The sequence below is a fragment of the Thunnus thynnus genome, chromosome 11, assembly GCF_963924715.1.
Source record: "Thunnus thynnus chromosome 11, fThuThy2.1, whole genome shotgun sequence".
Classification (NCBI taxonomy): Eukaryota; Metazoa; Chordata; class Actinopteri; order Scombriformes; family Scombridae; genus Thunnus; species Thunnus thynnus.
The window spans coordinates 27772113-27778698 of NC_089527.1; the positions used below are offsets into that span (position 1 = coordinate 27772113).

Below are 6586 nucleotides of genomic sequence, written 5' to 3' on the forward strand. Positions count from 1 at the left end.
AGGTGGAGAGAGGAGGCTTTGAGAAACACAGGTGTATCCAATGCAGAAGTCTTATCAAATGGTGCAATGTATAAATTCCACATCTCCTCATGTGGCACATTTTGGAGCACGGCAGAAGCAGCCCTTCATAAATGTTAGTGGTCCATGGTCGTTCTTGTTGTGATCATGTTTCTTAATGACCTAACAGCTTTTTTTTTACTACAAAGGAAAAAAAAATAATCCCAGAGGGAGCCTGAGAACATTGTATTTAGAAAAATGCTTAGCAGTACATGTACATGCATAGCTGCCTTATGTGTTGTTATATGGAAATGATTAACACCCTGAATAGATTTCTATTATGAGTAGAACTGTCAGAAATCTGATATATTCTCATGTCTTACAGGGACGGATGAAGGAAGTAACTATGTTTACAGAAAAATGATATGTATGATAATATATATTTGAATGAGAAGCACCAAGCAAAGATCTAAAAATAAACATTGTGAAACATATGATAAATCAAAAATATTTTTCTGGCATCAACGAGACTCTACTCACTTATTATATCTACAAATGTGATATAAGATAGTGTCAGATGTTCTTCATATACAGAGAGAAAAGCAAGAGCAAGAAAAAGTAAGTGAACCCTTTTGAAATTACCTGTGTTTATGTAATTTGACATGATCAGATCTTCATCTAAGTTACATTTATGAACAAGCACAATCTATTGTAGCTAATAACACCCAAATTATTACATTGTTGTTGTCCATATTGAATACATCATTCAAACATTCATTGTAGGCTGGAAAAAGCATGTGAAGCCCTAGTCTAATGACATCAATGAAAGCTAACTGGAATCAGGTGTTTGCAAACCTTGAGTCCAATCAATGAAACGAGATTGGCCGTTTGGGCTAGAGCTACTTTGACTCATAAAAAAAACACTCAAATATTTTGAGTTATTCACAAAAAACATCTGCTGATGTGAACCAGGCCTTGCAAAAAAGAAATCTCAGAAGACTTACAATCAAGAATTGTTAGTTTGATTTTTTTTGAGTTTAGATATTCATCAGTCCGCAGTTAGACAAATCACCTATAAATGGAGTAAATTTAGTACTTTGGCCACTCTCCCTCCAAGGGCAAAATGCAGAATGAGGTTTGAAAAGAGCCCTGGAGTAACAGCTAAAGGCTTAAAGGAATCATTTGTTCGTGTTTTTTTAAATTCTTTGTGATAATTCTTTGTGATATAGTTCTAGATACAGTTCAAAGTTAGACTAATCTATTTTTTTTCCTATCTCAGAATTAAAAATGTCTGCCAGATGTTTCAAGTCTGCAGTTTAACATAATGTACAAGGACAACATCTATAAAACACTGACATGGAAAATCAAAGGGTTTAAAATCTGCAACATTCATATGTAAAACACCTTGACATGTTACACAATCAGAGTCGGTGTTAAAGATGTTTTCCAAATTTAAATCAAAGAACTCAACCAATCTTGTGTTCACAAGTGTTAACAGACGTGTGTGTGTGTATAAAACACATAAAGTTTGGATTTCAAGTCAAAGTCTTCATTTATGTGGATCTAAGATGTGTCAACACATGGATTGGGCTTTATCAAAACTTTCCCAGTCCATATGATCTGAGGCAGTTCTACACATCAAGCCAAAGTCAGTCAGTATACAGAAGAACTTATGAGACAATTGAACAAACCATAAATCTACTTAAAAACAAAACATTTCCTGCCAAATTTATGCCCATTGCTACAATTAACAAAACATCTGCAAAAAAAAAAAAGGCAGGGCATGGAGAAAATACTTACAAACAATATGGCCTAATAACAAATGAAAAGGGTAATCAATAATCATGCTCCTGTAAGGGAGCGACATGCTCAACTGGAGCGGAGAGCTGCCCGGCCAGCTTGTCCCTCTGAACACATGAACTCCTCTCCCTCCTCACTGGACGTGATGGAGGCACAGAGGTTTCAATGTTGTCCTGCATGGGCTCGAGGATGTCTCCTGCTGTCAAGCAAATACTATGCAGGCAGGACAGCACAAGTGGTAATGACAGTAGGTGCAAAATTGTGGTTCACCTCCAGGGCCCTGAACAGCAGGGACCGCCAGCAGGTTTTCAACATGCCAAAAGCATGTTCAGTTACTGAGAGGGCCTTGGCATGGCGCTGGTTGAACCTGCTTTGTACCCTCCCTTGCAGTGCCAACAGGATGGCTTATGCAAGTACCCTTGGGTAGGGTACAGAACATCTCTAAAGATCCCACTGCTACCCTGGATATCCCACAGAAGTGTTTAGGAAATTACCCTTCCCATCACACACAGACTGTAGCTGGATAGATGTGAAGAGCTTCCTGCCCACTGGGTCCTGGCATTGTTTTGATTCTCACGTGGCATCCATCAATGGCACCAACACACGTGCCAAACACAGGACTGTTGGCCAGTAGCTGGAGCTGGTGACCAACCTCATTCAGTTCCTGGGTGATGGGAATTTAATTATGTCCTGGCGCAGGGCAGGAATCCTCATCACCCCTCTGTGGACCAGCCTGCACACAGGAGTAGACGATATATCAAATGTTTAAGCGCTCCATATCATACTGTGACTAAATATATTAGCCTATGTTATTCAAAATAATATACCTATAAACAGTGGTCGTGGGCACTTGAAAGATCCGGGATACCACATTGTATGACAACCCGTGTGCCAGCAAACACACAGTTATGAGTGTTGTGATGTGGTGTTCCCAGCCATGTCTACCCTCAGGTGGCAGTAGTCTCATCAAAGCATCGATAGAGGCTCTGGTGAGATCGTAGTCCTGCATGATCTCATTTTCTCCATCAAAGTAAATCTTGAGGACAGGCACCATGATATTTCTTTGCACACACACACAGGCCAAGAGGTGCATGTTTGGCCTACAAAAATCTAGGCTACAATCTAGCATTGTAGCCTAGATGTCTGTATTGAGATACAACAGTTAATATGATAACTAGTCTACAGAATGATCAATACATGCAGTTAAGATCACTATCATTTGTGCATGTTTTTTCTGTAGGTATAGGACTATTTATCCAGGTAAATTGTATGTGTGCGCTTCTTGCCTGTGGGCCAGTCAGCCAGTGTTAAAACTGACATTTGTAAAGTGTATTTAATCATTCGCTGGATTTAATACTCCCACGTTTAATGCAGAGTATTGCACATACTATCATGACATCTTTCAAACAGCCTTGTGATTATTACGTGATGCAAGAATAGAATGCTGTGACACAGTCATGCTCTTCTGTGTCTGGACCTCCTGCTGGAGCTCCTGCCAAATCCTGACAGTGCACATAGTTGCAGGATTCCTTTTTTTTTTTTTAAATGGATCAAGTCACAGTATTGGTAAAAATAATTGGAATTGAATGGACAATCAGACTGTGAAGATCTTTCACCTAGCCTATATAGCCATAAACTGGTCCACAGGCTGGAAGTCTGGTTAATGATCAGCTGCAGCAGGTAATTGATCTACCAGCTGATACTTGGTGATATTGTATGTGAGGCATGATTAACTACCTAACTGACAAAAGCCTGTCCTTAAAATAATTCAATCATTATTTATTCACACAGTATATTCTCACAGCGCTTACTTTCTAAAGATAATAGAAAACAGTTAAATGCCGAGATGCAATATATATGCTACCATTTTGTGTGTGTGATATATCTAACACTTTTGAATATATAGGATAAATTAATTGCAAAAAAGCAGCTGTTTTTTTATTGTTTTAATGGAGTTATTATTATAACAATAATAACAGGATGCTCTGCCCCTTGCTGCAGACTGTGGGCCTGTTGACGGACTGAAATATAACACGAGATGTTCCAAAGTTTAAATATGACATATTTCATGTCATTTCATGAATGTAGTAGCTGTTCAGGAGTAAATATATTCTAAAATGGAGTGGGTCTTCAGTGTTGTTCAGTTATATCACTGGTCATCAACAGCATGTGTCAAATAGCAGTCAGACATTTAAGAACTCCATATATTTTAGAAAGCTAAGATAATCTGGTGAATTGAATTGAACATTAATGGATATGAACTGAGAGTAAACTGTTGGGCATAAAAAACGGTTTAACGTTACTGTGAGACAAAAAGGCGGATGTGTATGAGTTACTAACAAGCAGCTATTAACAGCAAACTGATAGCTGTTTGCTAAATAAAGCAACAGCAACTGGGATAAGCTAACGCTAAATCATAGCCAGTTAGCTTGAGTGTGTTACATGTTCAATTGACTGTGCAAACTTAACTTACGCACTTAATTTGAACATCGCGTACGCAATGCAAGTATCTACATGTGTAAGCGGAAAACACACTTTCATTGATGTAGGAATGTTGTCAAAAGTAACCAACTCATGGCTCCAACTCACCAACAGAAAGACAGCGGGATCCTTTAAACATGGCGCGAACCCAAAATTCAACATGGTCTTGACGTCAACTTCACGTTCTCTACATTTGACACTGGACATAAAACTTCCATGCAGTGGTCGAAACAAGCAGAGTTACCGAAATATTAATTAGACATTACATTTTACAGATCCAGCTGTACACCTCCGGTCTTTGTGAAAACTGCCTGACCTGACACTTTTGAAGTCTCGTCACAGTACTGTGGTGTGTGTTGGTTTGATTGCTAATGCCTGAATAGTCAAGACACACACCCCTCATTATCATATGGGTGAAGAAATACAGAAATAAATAAATAGAGAAATTCATGAAAACAGAAATAAATGTAAAAAGAAATAAATGTAAACATAAAAGAATAAATGAGGAAATAAATAAATACGAAGATAAGTGAATACGGAAAACAAGGAATTTGTCAAATAAATAAATGAATTGTATTTGTTTATTTTAATATTTCTGTGCATATTTATTTATTTTCAAATCAACCTGCATATTTATTTGATAAATAGACATTTTATTTCTACATTTCTTTCTTTATTATTTCATTTATTTTATTTATTGAGCCATTTATTTATTTATTTTGGCGGTTTCAGGTCTTCACACTCACGGGTTCGTCTCAGTTCTCACTTGACCTATGACAGGCTTGCATCGCAAAGGCTTACCTCCCGCCAGTGCTCCGCGATCCACGTTCCTCGGCAACGTACCATCCACAACTCGATTCGGCAGTACCAACGAGATACCTCCTCCACCACCACATCCACACGGAACCCTTCTCCCCCAGACGCCACGCTTCTGATCAGCTGGAATCCAAACGCTCCACAGCATCCACGCCATAGCCCACTCGGACTCGGCTCTTTTCCCGCTATTAACATCTTCAACCGGACGTTTGCTCACCTCCAGCGAGCTTTCAGCGAGACGGTCGTCCCACTCCTACGAAAGGTTGATAAACACAAACTTCCCAACTCTATGAAGACTTTACTTTTATCAGTCCTCTCGCTGGCAGCTCAAATCCTCCCGCTCTTCCGGGTTCACTGTCCGCCACCGGGCCGACGCACACCGATGATGTCACAACGCCGCCTACTACAGCAGAACCATGGATCATGGATATATAAAGGATGTATAATAAGAGCTGAAGGCCAGGCTGAACTTCTCATGTACTCCCGACTTAACCTTTCATCCCAATTTTTCCTGTTTATTTCTTAGGCATCCCAACAACAGGTGCTTGTTTAATTATTATTGCTCACTTTGACTCCCCTTTCTGTCATTATGTTTTAACGTTAACATTTTTAAGCTTGATGGTTATCCCATGGCTAAATCCTGGTTTAAACATATCTAAGGCAAGTGCTTAAAGGACCACTTTGCCAATTTTCTATCTATCCAAATTAGTATATAGCATAAAACAAGCAAACAGAACAGTTGGGGTTTTTTAAAATTTTGCCTGTGTCACTTCGGCACGGCTTCAAAATCATAATGTCGATATATTAAAAAGCAATAAATAAATTTAAAAAATAAATAAATAATCTTGAGCTTCCCCAGTCACTATGGCAGCCACTGAGGAATTTACTGACTGCGTTTACCACCAATACTGTGTGGAGATCCACTCAAAGTGGCAAATTCCTTTTAAGTGCTTAAGTCGAGTCCATTTTTTTAGAGCCAAATCACATCGAAAGTTTATGACTCATGACTCTTTCATATGGAACTTCAGTGGACTACATATGCATTCCACCTGACCCAGATATCAAGCCCTACAACTCGAGGGAATCTCCGACTAGACTGTCATCTGCTTCCAACGTTCCCCCAACGAGGAGGACATCCCCTCCACAGCCTACAAAGCCAGGCTTTTCCAGTTCTGCACAGCCTTCAGTTCCACCACTGCTCCAGCCGACCACTTGCTTGCGGGTTCCCTATCCAGCGCCACTCACACCTAGCACACCAATGATTCCATCCTGCCGCCACTACGGTGCAGCAACAGACTGCTTCAGCCCTAGCTAGGGCCAGGTCGTATTTCCCCACGTGCCTGCTCCCTACGTCTTAATTGTCTTGTGTTTTTGTTTCATCCCTGCGTCTATGAGCCACACATTTCACTACTTCACACACATCCCTCACCCTTGACCCTCATCCCTTCATCCCTCAACCCCCGACCCTCATCCCTTCATCCCTCACCCCTCG

General features: G+C 40.0%; 1 long non-coding RNA gene across 1 annotated transcript; it reads right to left on the reverse strand.

The window, feature by feature from the left end:
• Positions 1-227: 227 nt before the first annotated feature.
• LOC137193082 (uncharacterized) lies at positions 228-4674 on the reverse strand. Its single transcript, XR_010930677.1, has 2 exons — positions 2625-4674; positions 228-2530 (listed from the first exon to the last, which is right to left on the reverse strand). It is a non-coding gene; the product is annotated as an uncharacterized lncRNA (long non-coding RNA).
• Positions 4675-6586: the final 1912 nt, after the last annotated feature.